Source organism: Moschus berezovskii, chromosome 8 (assembly GCF_049115385.1).
Source record: "Moschus berezovskii isolate FMDL1 chromosome 8, NW_MosBer_1.0, whole genome shotgun sequence".
NCBI classification, from domain to species: domain Eukaryota; kingdom Metazoa; phylum Chordata; class Mammalia; order Artiodactyla; family Moschidae; genus Moschus; species Moschus berezovskii.
In genome coordinates this window covers 106,566,996-106,582,303 of record NC_142467.1, presented here as the reverse complement: position 1 = coordinate 106,582,303, position 15,308 = coordinate 106,566,996, and the positions used below count along the sequence as shown (strand labels likewise).

Here is a 15,308-nt window from a genome sequence, read left to right as displayed (position 1 = left end):
TAATTCCATCCCGTCAGTCTGGCATCTGCACAGATGTCCCCATTTCTCTGTAAATATTGGAACAAATGTTTAAAACCAATGAGAAGTGGTCATGAATGCATGGTGTTGAGATGTTTTGCACTATTCTGACTTTTTGGTCTCTGTAAAAATATTTTATTAACAGCAGACATTAAAAGAAGAAAAAGCACACAGCCTCAATGCGTGGTGACCTCCTTACCTTCCTAAATTGGCAAAAAAAAATCACATAGCACCTACTGTGAGCAGCCACTGTTCAATATACTTCCCGCCAATGAATGCAAATCATTACAACTACCATGGTCCCATTTTACAGAGAAGAAAGCCGGTCCAGGGAGGGGAGATACTTAGGAAGGGATGGAGCCAGGATCTGAATCCAAGATATTGGGCAACTGTTGCTCTTTGCTCAAACAAGTTAAGACACAAATGCCAGGGGTGCACTCAAATTCCACCCACTCACCCTTGTTTGGAAATTTTTTTGTTTTGTTTTTTGATGTAGCTGCTGAGAATCTCATGTTATCAACTTGGATGGGTAAAGAATGAGGCTTCATTTTTCTATATCTGAGTTTGACTTCTCTGTTGATCCCCCATCCCACCAGGGAGCAGAAATGGAGTCTTAGTCAACTCAGGGTTTCCTCGATAAAATCCAGAGATTCCTCTTGAGGTTTCTTCTATAGTTTTCCTCCTAAGACCTGGAGTTGTTTCTACATTTGAGTGGCCAGGGCAGGGGCTGTGGGATCAACCCCTGGAAGTGAGTTTGATAAGTGCATTTGGCTGCAAGTAACAGAAAGGCTAAAATTAAGGGACTTCCCTAGTGGTCCATCAGTTAAGGCTCTGTGCTTCCATTGCAGGAGGTGTGAGTTTGATCCCTGATTGGGGAACTAGCATCCCACATGTTGCATGCCAAAAGAAAAAGGGTAAAATATAAAAGAAAAAGTGGCTAAACCACAGGGGTAACCCATAGCTCAGTAATTCTGTCCTCAAGAGAGTCTCGCATGTGGGCAAGATTGGAAGCAGCGTCAATGACACAGTGGAGGAATATTATATAGCTATGAAATGGATAAGGCACACGTGTCTGCGTGACCTCCGTGCAGGCAGCCTGCAGGTCCTGAGCACCCTGCAAGTTCTTTTTTTAAATTCTTTTTTTTTAATTAATGCTTTTTTATAATAATTTATCTATTTGGGTAAAAGATTCTTTACTTCTATTTCTGCAGACTCCACCTGGCTTTCAGTTATTTCAATACATTGCCTTTTGCGGTTCTTCACTTATAACAGTTTCTTCAGCAATGTCCTTTGCTGGTACTGTTAATACTTGCTGTCCATCTGGCACGGTCACAATGATGGGCTGACCTATTCCACTTGTTTGAGTGGAGTGCAAATTTCCAAGCTGAATTCCATCTGTAACTATTGTGATGACATGAGGGATTTTTGGTCTTTGTTACATCATGCTGGTTCCTTAGTTGTGGCAGCCAGGATCTTTTAGTTGTGGCATGTGGAATCTTTAGTTGTGGCACTCAAACTCTTGTGGCATGCAGGGTGTAGTTCCCTGACTAGGGATCGAACCCAGGCCCCCTACACTGGGAGCTTGGAGTCTTAGCCACTGGACCACCAGGGAAGTCCACCTGCAGGATTTTGCTGACTGTGCCAGACTGCAGATCCGTACTTCTCCCAAGAGCAAGCAGTTTCCATGGCTAAGCACATAGGCTACACAACATGACTTTCTCTTCTTTTTAGCTGGGCCACGAGGCATGCGAAATCTTAATTCCCAGACTAGGGATTGAACTGGTGCCCCTGCAGTGGAAGCACGGAGTCTTAACCACTGGACTGCCAGGAACCCCACTCCCCCGCCCCCAGCATGACTTCTGCATACCCGTTTCGTCCCTGACAGAGGGAAGCTGGCTTGTTTACTGCTTTCCGCGAAAGGTGTTCAGCCCTTGGCCCTCTGCCTCTCAGCATGTGAAGTCCACTGTGTCACCCATGGGCTTGGGGACTGAGGCTCATGCTTGCTGAACTGTGAGACTTTCTTGCTCTGATGCAGTGAGTCCCACAGTTGACTCCACACCAGTGGATGAAGGACAGGCTTATTTCTGCCATTCTCTAGGAAACGAGCTTGTTCATTCTGACAAAAGAATGAAGTGTGATAATGAGTGGGGAAGCTAATGAACTCACAAGTGTAGGTAGTGTGCGACACGAGTGGCAAGTTTTTCGCTAACACCACAAGGGTCTCTGGCCCAATAAGTGGGGTTGGATAGTAATACTTGCTACAAAAGTATGGTTTTAAGGAATGAGAGCTTATTTAAGGAGAGGTGAAAACATTTTAAAAATAGCCTTTTTTTCTCTCTCTTCAGTATTCCTAACTCTCCAGGCAGTACTTTTCTGTTTTCTCAGTTCATGTATCCTTCTCTGAGATCCTAAAAAGGGAGCACACTCGGTGGGTCTGATGTGGTGGATGCTCACCCGGGAAGTTCTGCGCATGCGTGGCACCATCTCCCGAGAACACCCGTGGGAGGTCATGCCGGACCTCTACTTCTACAGAGATCCTGAAGAGATTGAAAAGGAAGATCAGGCAGCAGCTGAGAAGGCTGTGACCAAGGAGGAATTTCAGGGTGAATGGACCGCTCCAGCTCCAGAGGTCACTGCTGCTCAGCCTGAGGTGGCAGACTGGTCCGAAGGTGTGCAGGTGCCTTCCGTGCCCTTTCAGCAGTTCCCCACTGAAGACTGGAGTGCTCAGCCTTCCGCTGAAGACTGGCCTGCAGCTCCCAGCGCTCAGGCCACGGAATGGGTAGGAACCCCCACTGAGCGGTCGTAAGCTGTTCTCCCACACACTTGTAGAACTTCCACATGGAAATCTGGTTGATGGAAAATAAACTGTTTCTTAAAAAAAAAAAAAAATGAGTGGGGAAAAAAAAAAGGTCCTAGAAGGCTTCAAAGAGCATGATGCTACATTTATAAAGCTCAAAAGACCTACCAGGTACACCCACGGAGACTTTGTTTAGGGATAATTAAGGGTGATTAATAAAATATGATAAGCAGAAAACTTCCCCAATGGCTCAGTGGATAAAGAATCCATCAGCAAAGCAGGAGATATAGGAGACATGTGTTTGATCCATGAGTTGGGAAGATCCCCTGGAGAAGGAAATGGCAACGCACTCCAGTATTCTTGCCTGAAAAATCACATGGACAGAGGAGCCTGGTGGGCTACAATCCAAAGGGTCGTAAAGGGTTGGACACACCTGAGCAACTCAGCACAACACACACAGCAAGGGTTAAAAAATTGAGAATTCTACCTTATATACACTGCTGCTGCTGGCTGTTATCAAAAAGCAAACCAAAACAGTAAATAAGCATTGGTGAATGTGTGGTGAGATTGGAACCTCTGTGCACTCTAGGTGGGAATGCAAAAGGATATCCCTGCTATGGAAACAGTACATGGTTCCTCAAAAGAGTAAACATGAACGCAAATTGGTGTAGCCACTATGGAGAAGAGTATGGAGACTCTAAAAACTGAACAGAGTTACCATGTGATCCTGCAGCCCTCCTTCTGGGCATGTATCTGGAAAAACAAGACTAATTCAAGAAGATGCCTGCATCCCAGGGTTCACAGCAGCACCATTTACAACCGTCAAGACATGGGGAAACAGCAGCAACCTCAGATATGCAGGTGACACCGCCCTAATGGCAGAAGGCGAGGAGGAACCAAGGAGCCTGCTGATGAAGATGAAAGAGGAGAGTGAAAAAGCTGGCTTAAAACTCAACAATCAGAAAACGAAGAGCATGGCATCCAGTCCCATCACTTTATGGAAAATAGATGGGAAAAAAAGTGGAAACAGTGTCAGATTTCATTTTCTTGGGTTCCAAAATCAGTGTGGATGGTGACACAGTCATGAAATTAAAAGACACTTGTTCCTTGGAAGAAAAGCCATGACAGATCTAGACAGCGCATTAAAAAGCAGAGACATCATTTTGGCGACAAAGGTCCATATAGTCAAAGGTATGTTTTTTTCCATAGTCATGTATGGATGTGAGAGTTAGACCATAAAGAAATCTAGGCACCAAAGAATTGATGCTTTGAACTGTGGTGTTGGAGAAGACTTTTGAGAGTCCCTTGGATTGCAAGGACATCGAACCAGTCAATCCAAAAGGAAATGAACCCTGAATATTCATTGAAAGGACTGGTGCTGAAGCTGAAGCTCCAATAGTTTGGCCACCTGATGTGAAGAATTAAATTTATTTACAAAAGAGAAATAGTTCAGGTATAGAAAACAAACTTTTGGTTACCAAAGAGAAAAGGATGGTATAAAATGATAATTTGGGATTATAAAGATACATACTACTAGATATAAAAAAGATAAATAACAAGGACCTACTGTATAACAGAAACCTATATTCAATATCTTGTCATAATTGAAAAGAATCTGACAAAGGAATATATATATAAATATACATATCACTGAATCACTTTACTGTATATCCGAAATATTCTAAATCATCTATACTTAAAAGTCAAAAATAGAATTACCAAATGATCCAGCAATTCCACCTCTTGGTATATGCCCTGATGCTGCTGCTACTGCTAAGTCACTTCAGTCGTGTCCGACTCTGTGTGAACCCATAGATGGAAGCCCACCAGGCTCCCCCATCCCTGGGATTCTCCAGGCAAGAACACTGGAGTGGGTTGCCATTTCCTTCTCCAATGTGTGAAAGTGAAAAGTGAAAGTGAAGTCGCTCAGTCGTGTCTGACCCTTAGTGACCCCACGGACTGCAGCCTACCAGGCTCCTCCATCCACGGGATTTTCTAGGCAAGAGTACTGGAGTGGCTTGCCATTGCAGAAGAATAGAAATCAGGGTCTCAAAAAGATATTTGTACACCCCTGTTCATAGCATCATTATTCACAATAGCTAAAACATGGAAGAAACGCAAGTGTCCCTCATCAGAAGAATGGATAAGCAAAATGGGATCCATCCAGTCAATGGAATATTACTCAGCCTTAAAAAAGAAAGAAATTCTGCAGTATGCTACAACTGGATAAACCTTGAGGACGTTATACTGAGTGAAATAAACCAGTTACAAAAAGACAAATACTGTATGTTTCTAATTATATGAAGTACTCAAGACTAAGCAAAATCACAGAGACAGAAAATATAGTATGGTTTCCAGGGACTGGGGAAGGGAGAAGGAAGAGTTAGTGTTTAACAGGTACAGAATATCGGTTTTACAAATGAAATAATTATGGGGATGAATGGTGGCGATGGTGCACAATGCTGTGAATGTATTTAATACCACTGAACTGTACACTTAAAAATGGTTAAAATGGTAAAATTTAGGTTATATGTATTTTAACACAATTTTTTAAATCAAAGATTAAAAAAGGAAACAAAAAAACCAAGGGCAGTGGTTGCCTTGCAGAGCGGGGACGGCAGGGAGGTGGGAGCAGGGAGCAGGGAGCGGGGGGAGGGGGGGGGAAGCGTGGGCGAGATGACATCAATAAAAATCGGGTCCTTTAGTGGGCAGCGGCTTTGTAGGGGGTTATTTTATAATGTACAACATATATTTTTGTGGTAGAGGTAGCTGGTTACCCCTCCCCCAGCATTTTCTTCCCTCCTTTAGTACAATAATAGAAGCATCATTTGTGGACATAGCTAGCTAACCAAAGGCTACATTTACCAGCCTCCCTTGTAGCTCGTGGTCATGTGACCATTTCTGGCCAATGAGGTATGAGCAGAAGCCACATGGACAAAGCTAGGTCATATCCTTAAAAAGAAGGCTAGACAGGTCCTGTGTTGGGCAGTGTTTGCTGTCTTTTCTCTGTCTTTAATGGCCTTTTTCTCAATCCCAGGATGGCTGTCAGAGCTCCAAAACTCCGTTTGTGTATACTCTTTTTCTCAGGCAGTTAAAATTTTCTGGAAATCTCCTTTTGCAAGCTTCCCTGGTGGCTCAGAGGTTAAAGCGTCTGCCTCTAATGCAGGAGACCCGGGTTCGATCCCTGGGTCGGGAAGATCCCCTGGAGAAGGAAACGGTAACCCACTCCAGTATGGAGAATCATGGACGGAGAAGCCTGGTAGGCTACAGTCCACGGGGTCGCATAGAGTCGGACACGACTGAGCAACGGAACGGAACGAAGGGAAGGGCCAGAACTGGGTCACAAGCCTACACCTAAGCTGACAAGTGAGATGGGTCACCAGGGTTGGCGCAGACCAATCAGACCTTTAGTACTGGTTCCTACCTCCCACCAGGCTGCCCAGCCCATGAAGCAAACGGTGGCTTCCAGGTAAACAGCCCCCAGAATCAGCCGCATTCATTGTCCTTGCCCCACACTGGGTGGCCTCTGTATTAGTTATCTAACACTATGTAACAACTGCCTTCAAATGCACCAACTTAGAACAGCAAATATTGGGACTTCCCTCATGGTCCAGTGGCTAAGACTCTGAGTTCCCAATGCAGAGAGCCTGGGTTTGATCCCTGGTCAGGGAACAAGATCCCACATGCTGCAGCTAAGAGTTTATGTGCTGTAACTAAAGATACCCCAAGTCACAACTAAAAAAGATCCAGCATGTTGCAGCTAAGACCTGGCACAGCAAAATAAGTAAATACAAATACTTAAAAAAAAAAAAAGCAACCAATATTTATCATCTCACTGTTTCTCTGGGTCAGGGATACGCCTCTTCCTCAAAGTCTCACACAGGCCACAATCAAGATGTTGGCCAGACCTGTGGTTTCATGTGAAAGCTCAACTGTGGGAGGAGCTGCTTCCCAATTCACTCGTGTGGTTGTTGGCAGGTTGAGGCTCCTTGCTGGCCATTAGCTGGGGCTCCCCTCAGTTCTATGCCAGGGGCCTCTGCACAGGACGGCTCACAGCATAGCAGCTGGCTTTATCAGAGAGGGACACAGATGTCCCAGGCCTTTGTAACCTAATCTTGGTGTGACATCCCATTGCTTTTGTTATAATCTGTCAGTTAGGAGGAAGTCACTATGTCCAGCCCACATCAAGGGGAGAAGGTGACACAAGGGCTTGAAGACCAGGCAGAGATCATTGGGGGCCATCTTGGGGGTTCCCCAACTATGACCACACTTCCTTTGGTTTTAAATTCCCACCCTAATCCTGAAGCTCACAGGGGTTTGGGCATTTTGGTCTGCTTTTTTCTGCTGGAAAAGTGCATTGGAACTGAATGACAATAGAGTATAATCCAACATCAGAAATAAGAGGGAAGATAATCCTGCTACAAGTTTACAAGGGCTCCACTGATGATTTTCATAAAAACAGAAATGGGGTTTCTGTGTCAAAAATTAAAAGGACCCTGGCTTACCCAACATGAAACCACTCTTGTTGAACTGCTATGTCCAACTTTTGGTGATCCCATGAACTGGAGCCAACCAGGTTCCTCTGTCCATGGGACTTCCCAGGCAAGAATACTGGAGTAGGTTGCCATTTCCTTCTTCAGGGGATCTTCCCAACCTAAGGATCAAACCTATGTCTCATGCTTGGCAGGTGGATTCTTTACCACTGAACCACACGGGAAGTCCCTACATGAGACTATATACAAAACCCAGCTCTGGGCGTATTAAACATTTAAATGTGAAAAGCAAAATGGTAAAGATTTTAGGAGTCAGCGTAAGAGAATGGCTTTATGATGTTGGCTCCAGGAAAACTTTTTAAAGGAGACACAATAAGCATGGAAGGGAAATACGGGAAAAGGTGACCAACTGACTTTCATTAGAATGAAGTATTTCAGTTCATCAAAGACCCTGTGAAGAGAAGAAGTGACAAGCCAAACACTGAGAGCATGAGTGTGCACCACACCCGACCAAACAAAGAATAGCATCAGGACTTCTCTAGTGGTCCAGTGGCTGCGAACCCACCTTCCGATGCAGACAACTTGGGTTTCATCCCTGGCCTGGAAATTAAGATCCCACATGATGTGGGGCAACTGAGTGCTGCAGCTTGAGAAAGCCAGAGCCCCCCAACAAACAGCCCTCGTGCCACAGCAGAGCCAGCGCAGCCAGAAAGAAAAAAAGAACAGGATCTGTAAAGAACCCTGAATTAGTAAGGGACAGATCACACCCTATAGAAAATACGAGAAAGCATGTATAGGAATTTCCTGAACGGAAAACTTGACAGCTGATAAACATATGGAAAGGCACACACTTCTGGTAATCAGACAACGAAAATGAGAGCCACAGTGGGCTTTATATTATATTACATTATATTATATTATATATTACCAGGGCTGATATGGCCATGTGGAACCATCTTGTCATCTTGCTGCTTCTACCTCAGGTTCTAAGATGTCTGCTCCAGCTGGTGGTAAAGGGGGGGAAGGCCTGAGGAGGTCAAATCTCATCCCTTCAGGCCAGACCAAGAGGCTGTGGCCATCACTTCCATTAGGAGTCCTCCAACCAGAACCTCCTATGGCGCGTACCTCCTTGCAAAGGATGCTGGGAAATGTGCTCTTTGCGGCCATTTTCTCAACCATAGTTATAGTTCTACAGGAGAAAAGAATGATATTGGGGCAAAACTAGAAGTTTCTACAAGCACAGAGAACTGTATTCAATATCCTATGATAAACCATAAGAGCTTCCCTGGTGGCTCAGATGGTAAAGAATCTGCCACAGTGTGGGGGACCAGGGTTCAGTCCTTGGGTATGGGAGGTTCCCCTGGACTAGGAAATAGCAACCTACTCAGTATTCTTGCCTGGGAAACCTCATGCCCAGAGAAGCCTGGCAGGCTGCAGTCCATGGGGGTCACATGGACACAACTGAGCAACTAACACACACATAACATAATAAACCATCATGAAAATAATATTTTTAAAAAGAATATACATATATATGTATAATTGAATCACTTTGCTGTACAGCAGAAATTAACACATTGTCAACCAACAATAAAAAATATATATTGAGTAAAAAAAAAAAAAAGACCTAGAAGTTTCTCCCAGGTGACCCAGCTCCCAAACTCATTCACTCAGGAGCCAACAAATTTTTTCTGTAAAGAGCCAAATAGTACATATCTTAGGCCATAGAGTTTCTGACACCACTCTTCAACTCTGCCACTATGGCATGAAAGCAGCCACACGTGAATGATGGCAGGTTTCATCGACAATAGAACTTTGCTCAGAAAAACAAGCCACTCTTCAGGGGAGCACTGCTCACACTAGTCAAGGGCTGGAAACAACCCCAAATGTCTATCAACAGATGAGTGGATGAACACAATGCAGTCCATCCATACAGTGGAGTATTACTTGGCTTTAAAAAGTAAAGAAGCACTGATGCATACTACAATGTGGATGAACCTAAAAAGCATGGTGATGAAAGAATCGAGACGTAAAGGACTGCATAGATATGATTGCATTCATATGAAATGTCCAGAGGAGGAGACAGAAAGGGGCTGCAGGGAGGGGACACTGGGGAGTGACTGCTCAAGGGTACCGGGTTTCCACTGGGGTGATGAGAATGTTCCAGAACTGGATAGAGGTGATGGGTGCATAACTTGGTGAATGTATCAAATGTCACTAAATTGTACACTTTAATTGGTTAACTTGATATTATGTGAGTTTCACCAAAATGAATAATAATAAATAATTTTTTAAAAAGAGATGGGGGGCTCCCCTGCTGGCTCAGTGGTAACAAATCTGCCTGCCAATGCAGGAGACACAGGTTGGATCCCTCATCTCGAAAGATCCCGCATGCTGCAAAGTAACTGAGCCACAGCTACTGAGCCTGTGTGCTGCAACTACTGAAGCCCTCGGGCCCTGGAGCCTGTGCTCTGCAACAAGAGAGGCCACCGCAGCGAGCAACCCGCACACCGCAGCTAGCGAGGAGCTCCCGCCCACGGCAACCGGAAAAAAAGCCCCCGAAGCAAGGACTCAGCACAGCCAAAAACAAAGTAAGTAAGTTTTAAAAAAAGAAATGGGGAGGGAAAAGAGGAAATTTGGACTTCCCTGGTGGTCCAGTGGTTGAGAATCCACCTTCCAATGTAGAGGACAGTCATTTGATCCCTGGTTGGGGAACTAAATCCCACATGCCATGGGGCAACAAAGCCTGTGTGCCACAACTACTGAGTCTGCAGCAAGGATCCTGCATGCAGCAACCGGGACCTGATAAATAAATGCTTAAAACAATTTTTTTTAAAATGTAGCCACTATGGAGCATTGGATGAGAGTTCATAAAAAAAATTAAACAGAATTACCATATGATCCAACAACACATTTCTGGGTGTATACCCAAAAGAACTGAAAATAAATATGGAAGAGATACTTGTACATCTATGTTCATAACAACTTTAGAATAGCCAGACGGTGGAAGCAATCTAAGTGTCTGAATAGTAAACAAAATGTGGTCTGTACATACACGCAGTGGCACTGAGGCAGGAGCGAGATGAGCTCCATGCTGAGCAGCTGGTCTGTCGCCCGTGGACAGGCACTCCAAGATAAAGACAATGGCAGGGACAGAGAGGACCTGTGTCCTGTCCAGATAAAAGATAAAGAGACCACATAGTTCTCCTTCTTGAGGTTGGGGAGACCTTTCCAACTACACACAGAAAGGCTTCTCGGGGGCCAAAAAGGGAGGCAACGCCAGCCCATCATAGGTGGTGTCAACTTTCCCATAGGCCTCCGCGCTGGAATCCATCTTGGCTAAGACGTGCACATGCACACAGGGGAAGGCCCTGAGTTTTACTAAATACAGGCTCAGAGCCAGGGAAAGCAGTGATTGGCCAGAGGAAACCGGGCAGAAAGGGCCCCATATAAATGACTTAAACTACCACAAAGGAGAGATTCTCTCTCTGAGTCTATTCCCATGTACTTACTTTCCTCCTGATGTACACTTTACTTGCTTCACCACTTTCTGTCTCTTTAAGAATTCATTTCCACAAAGCAGAAAAGCCAGGGCCTTGTCACTGGCCAGTGGCCCTCACAGTCTCGTGGTTAGGATTCAGGGTTCTCACTGCTGCAGCCTGGCTTCAGTCTCGGGTGGGTGAACTGAGATCCTGCTTCAAGACCCTGCTGCCGGCCAAGGCCACCCAGATCAAAATATTGTTCAGCCTTAAAAAGGAAGGCGATTTTCAGACTTCCCCAGCAGTTCAGTGGTTAAGACTCCACACTCCAAATAATGGGGTCTCAGGTTCAATCCCTGGTCTGGGAACTAGATCCCACATGCCGCAGCTAAGAAAAGAAAGAAGAAAAAAAAAAAACCCCACATGCCTCAATGAAGACTGAAGATCCCATGTGCTGCAACTAACACTTGGAACAGCCAAATAAGTCAATAATTTTTTTTAAAGGAAAGCAATGCTGGTTCTTGCCTCAACATAGATGAACCTGGAAGGTACTATGCTGAGTGAAAGAAGCTACATACAAAATGACAATTATGGCATAATTCCACTAATATGAAGTCACTAGAGTCATCAGATTCATAGAGACAGAAAACAGGACAGTGGGTGCCAGTGGCTGGGAGGGGGAGAACGGTGAGTTAGTCCCTACTGGGGACAGAATTTCAGTTTCGGAGGATGAAAATGTTTGGAAGTGGCTAGTGGCGATAGTGGCACAACAACGTGAATACAGTAAATGCTATCAGATTGTACACTTTAATATGACTAATTTTCTGTCACCTGAGTTTCACCTAAATAAAAATTTTATTTTTATTTTTTAATATTTATTTATTATTTTTGGCTGTGTATGTGTGCTCAGTCACGTCCGATTCTTTGTGATCCCATGGACTGTACCCCCCCAGGCTCCTTTGTCCACGGGGATTTTCCAGTCAAGAATACTGGATTGGGTTGCTATTTCCTCCTCCAGGGGAATCTTCCCAACCCAGTGATCAAGCCCATATCTCGTGTCTCCTGCATTGGCAGGCAGATTCTTTACCTCTGGAGCCACTTGCTGTGGCTCAAAGGTTCAGTAGCATCCCCAGAGCATGTGGGATCCTTAGTTCCCCGATCAGGGATCGAACCTGAGTCCCCACTGCAAGGCAGGTTCTTAACCACTGGACAACCAGGCAAGTCCCAGTTTAAAAAAAAAACAAAAAAACCAACGATGAAACATGGCTGGCCCGATTTAGCCCTCAGGCCATAGTTTGCCAACTCCTGACTTAATCTATTTTTTTTAAAAATATTTATTTTTTATTTATTTGGCTGAGTTGGGTCTTAGTTGAGGCATGTGGGATCTTTAGTTGTGGCATTCGAACTCTCAGTTGCAGCCATCATGACACCTGCCAACACAGCAGGCTGTCTCAGAGAAAGTCAACAAATGCACACAGTTCCTGGAGGGTGTAACGTGACTATGTGATTCCCGATCTACGTAAGATTACATTTCATTCTGTAATTTGTTATACTGCATTATAATTATTCAGTTCCTAATCCTGCAATTACATAGAACGGTTTCTTTGATTATGCAGTCTGCAATTACACAGGCATTCTTCCCACCATCACAATGGACAGTCTTAAATGAGAGGGAGTGCTGGGTTGACATCACCCCCACCCGACTCCCTTCTGGGCAGAGGCTGCAGAGCAGCAACCACACTGCGAGAAGTCCCTGCCTCAGTGTCTGCGCTCAGGTCCACAGGCCAGAGGTGCCCTCGGGCGGGAGTGGAGGGCTGGAAGGCAGAAGAAATCGGAGATGTCTTGGTTTTGCTTTCACTTCACACTGCCGGCAGCGGGGCATGGAAACATCTGATATTTTGGAATTCAAATTCCCTTGTTCGGTGACCAGTTTGGAAGGCATTGAAAAGCAGTTATGGGACTTCCCAGCCAGTCCAGGGCTTAAGACTCCATGGTTCCATAGCAGGGGCACAGGTTTGATCCCTGGTCAGGGAACTAAGGATCTTGTATGCCACATGGCTTGGCCAAAACTCAAAAACTAAATAGAAAACAACAATTAAAAAAAGGCGGTTCTGATGGAGGCAGATACAAGGTATGCGCCCCAAGGTGGAGGTTTCTAGAACCTCCCAACCACCCCCTTCCTGTGAGTGTGGGAAGCCTCAGTTCCCTCTGGTAAGCCAGTTCTGTTGGAATGTTCTAGAAGGATGTGGTTCTCCCAGTTTCGGAGAGCAAAGGAGAGATCCAAGTTAGATAACAAGATGCTTATGTGTGTGCTCAGTCACCCAGTTTTGTTCGACTCTTTGCAACTCCATGGACTACAGCCCCCAGGCTCCTCTCTTCATGGGATTTCCCATGCAAGAATATTGGAGCGGGTTCCTATTCCCTTCTCCAGCAGGATCTTCCCAACCCAGGATCAAACCTGAGTCTCTTGCGTCTCCTGCATTGGCAGGTGGGTTCTTTACTACTGAGCCACCTGTAAAGTCCCATAGACAATTGGATTGTTGTTGTTCAGTGGCTAAGTCATGTCCGACTCTTTGCAACCCATGGACCGTAGCTTGCCAGGCTTCCCTGTCCTTCACTATCTCCCATAGTTTCCCCAAATTCATAGTCGGTAATGCTGGAGAAGGAAATGGCAACCCACTCCAGTGTTCTTGCCTGGAGAATCCCAGGGACGGGGGAGCCTGGTCAGCTGCCGTCTGTGGGGTTGCACAGAGTCAGACACGACTGAAGTGACTTAGCAGCAATGCTATCTAACCACCTCATCCTCTGCTGCCCTCTAAATAAAACTCTGGTTCCTAGGCATCAGCTCCAAGATTCTGACCCCTTCAGTTTGGAAACAGAGTCTAAGAGTCTACATTTGAGTCAGAAACATTTCATAGCCAAGGAAATTTTACTCACACCATGAAGAAGTCTCTTCTAGAGGCTCATGTCTTCAAGAGGCTGAATGGAACTGGGTGTGACTGTGTACTTCTGGGTCCCAATCATTCTTTGTTATGGACCTTCTCCATGCACTGCACGGTGTTTAATTTCTGTCCACCAGATGCCGATAGCACCCACCCCCAGTCATGACAACCAGAAACGTCTCCAGACACCACCAAATGTCCTGGAGAGACACAATCCAGTCCAATAGTGACCCACCAAATTAAAAAAATCTTAATTTAACCCCTAAGGGTTAAAATAAGATGGAAACATCACTCGCAACAGTAACACATGAGAAATGATTCCCCTTTGATGAGAGGGGACTGGACACCCTGGTAGACAAAGGATGAATAGTTAGGATTTAACAAGAGCAACTATGGTAGTCTCTACTGAAACATCAAGCATTCTTTTCTGTTAACCCAGCAATCTCATCTGTATCAGTTTACCCAACTGAAATAAAAAATCCAGTAGGAAAGATGTGTTGTACCACTGCTGTTCACTGCCGGACTATGACATTCTTCAGTCAGGATGATTGAGTAAATGCTGATCCATGCTGATTATGGTTATTTTGTATTATATGTAACAATCCAAAAAGAGCTAGTAGGTGCCTGTGCTGATTAGAATGTCCACAATATGCTGTTAAACTTAAAAAGAACCTTGCTGGGAGAGAAAAAAAAAAACCTGGGTACAATTTGATCCTGTGTTTCTGAAATAAAAATGTGTTGTGTGGGAGAAAATACAAGCCGCTCGTAACAGAGTTTCTGTAATAAGAAACTTCTTTTTCAAAACATGTATATATTTTCACCATGCACATGGGTAAGACTGAAAAGGTTTGTCACCAAAAAGTTGAGTTGTTGTCTCTCAGGAGGTGTGATTTAATTTTGCTTTTTTCAGTTTGCTTAGCACTTAAGTTCTCGTTTCTTCACTAGGATCACACACCATCTGTTATTTTGTAAAAGCCTCCGGTATATGCCTGCAAGCCCTAAGGGCTTAAGAATCTTGAAAACTTTTTAAGTATTTGACCCAGAAAATGTACATGTTGTTGAGGTTGGATAAACGCCCCACCTCCCTCATCTGGGGGCTGAGACCACTCTAGGGTCGATGCTCTATATTGCTCAGCCCCCAGTTGCTGGTAGTTAATGGCTCACAGAGTCGGACACAACTGGGCGGCTGAACGGAGCTGAATGGCTCACTGGCGACCCCTGCAGGACTCCTTCCCTCTCCTCTCCACGTCGCCCTGGGGGCTACCTGGGGGTCATCTCTAGGATAACTCAAGTCCTCACCTCAGCGTCTATTTTTTGGAGACTCCAAACTATGACAGCCCCCTCCTCATTCTGTCATCTGAGACATTCCTACAGCTGACCATCTGTCATCCCCACGCTATTTTGGGTAAGTTTCATGGGGCGCGCAGGGACACCAGGCTCTCATTCCACCCTCACCCCGCCTCAACGGCTTCTCGCCAGCACCTGGTTTCCTCCCATGTCTCGGTCTGAAACGGGGTGGGGAGTGTGGGTGGTGTGTTTGCAATGAGCAGACCATCGGGCCAAGAAGGGAACACAGATG

General features: G+C 45.1%; 1 non-coding gene and 1 pseudogene across 1 annotated transcript; both read left to right on the top strand.

Annotated features, from left to right (window-relative positions):
* Positions 1-2,124: 2,124 nt before the first annotated feature.
* Positions 2,125-2,284, top strand: LOC129559650 (small nucleolar RNA SNORA62/SNORA6 family). Its single transcript, XR_008686597.2, has one exon. It is a non-coding gene; the product is annotated as a small nucleolar RNA SNORA62/SNORA6 family (small nucleolar RNA).
* Positions 2,285-2,488: 204 nt separating this feature from the next.
* On the top strand, positions 2,489-2,824 carry LOC148777183 (small ribosomal subunit protein uS2 pseudogene; annotated as a pseudogene).
* Positions 2,825-15,308: the final 12,484 nt, after the last annotated feature.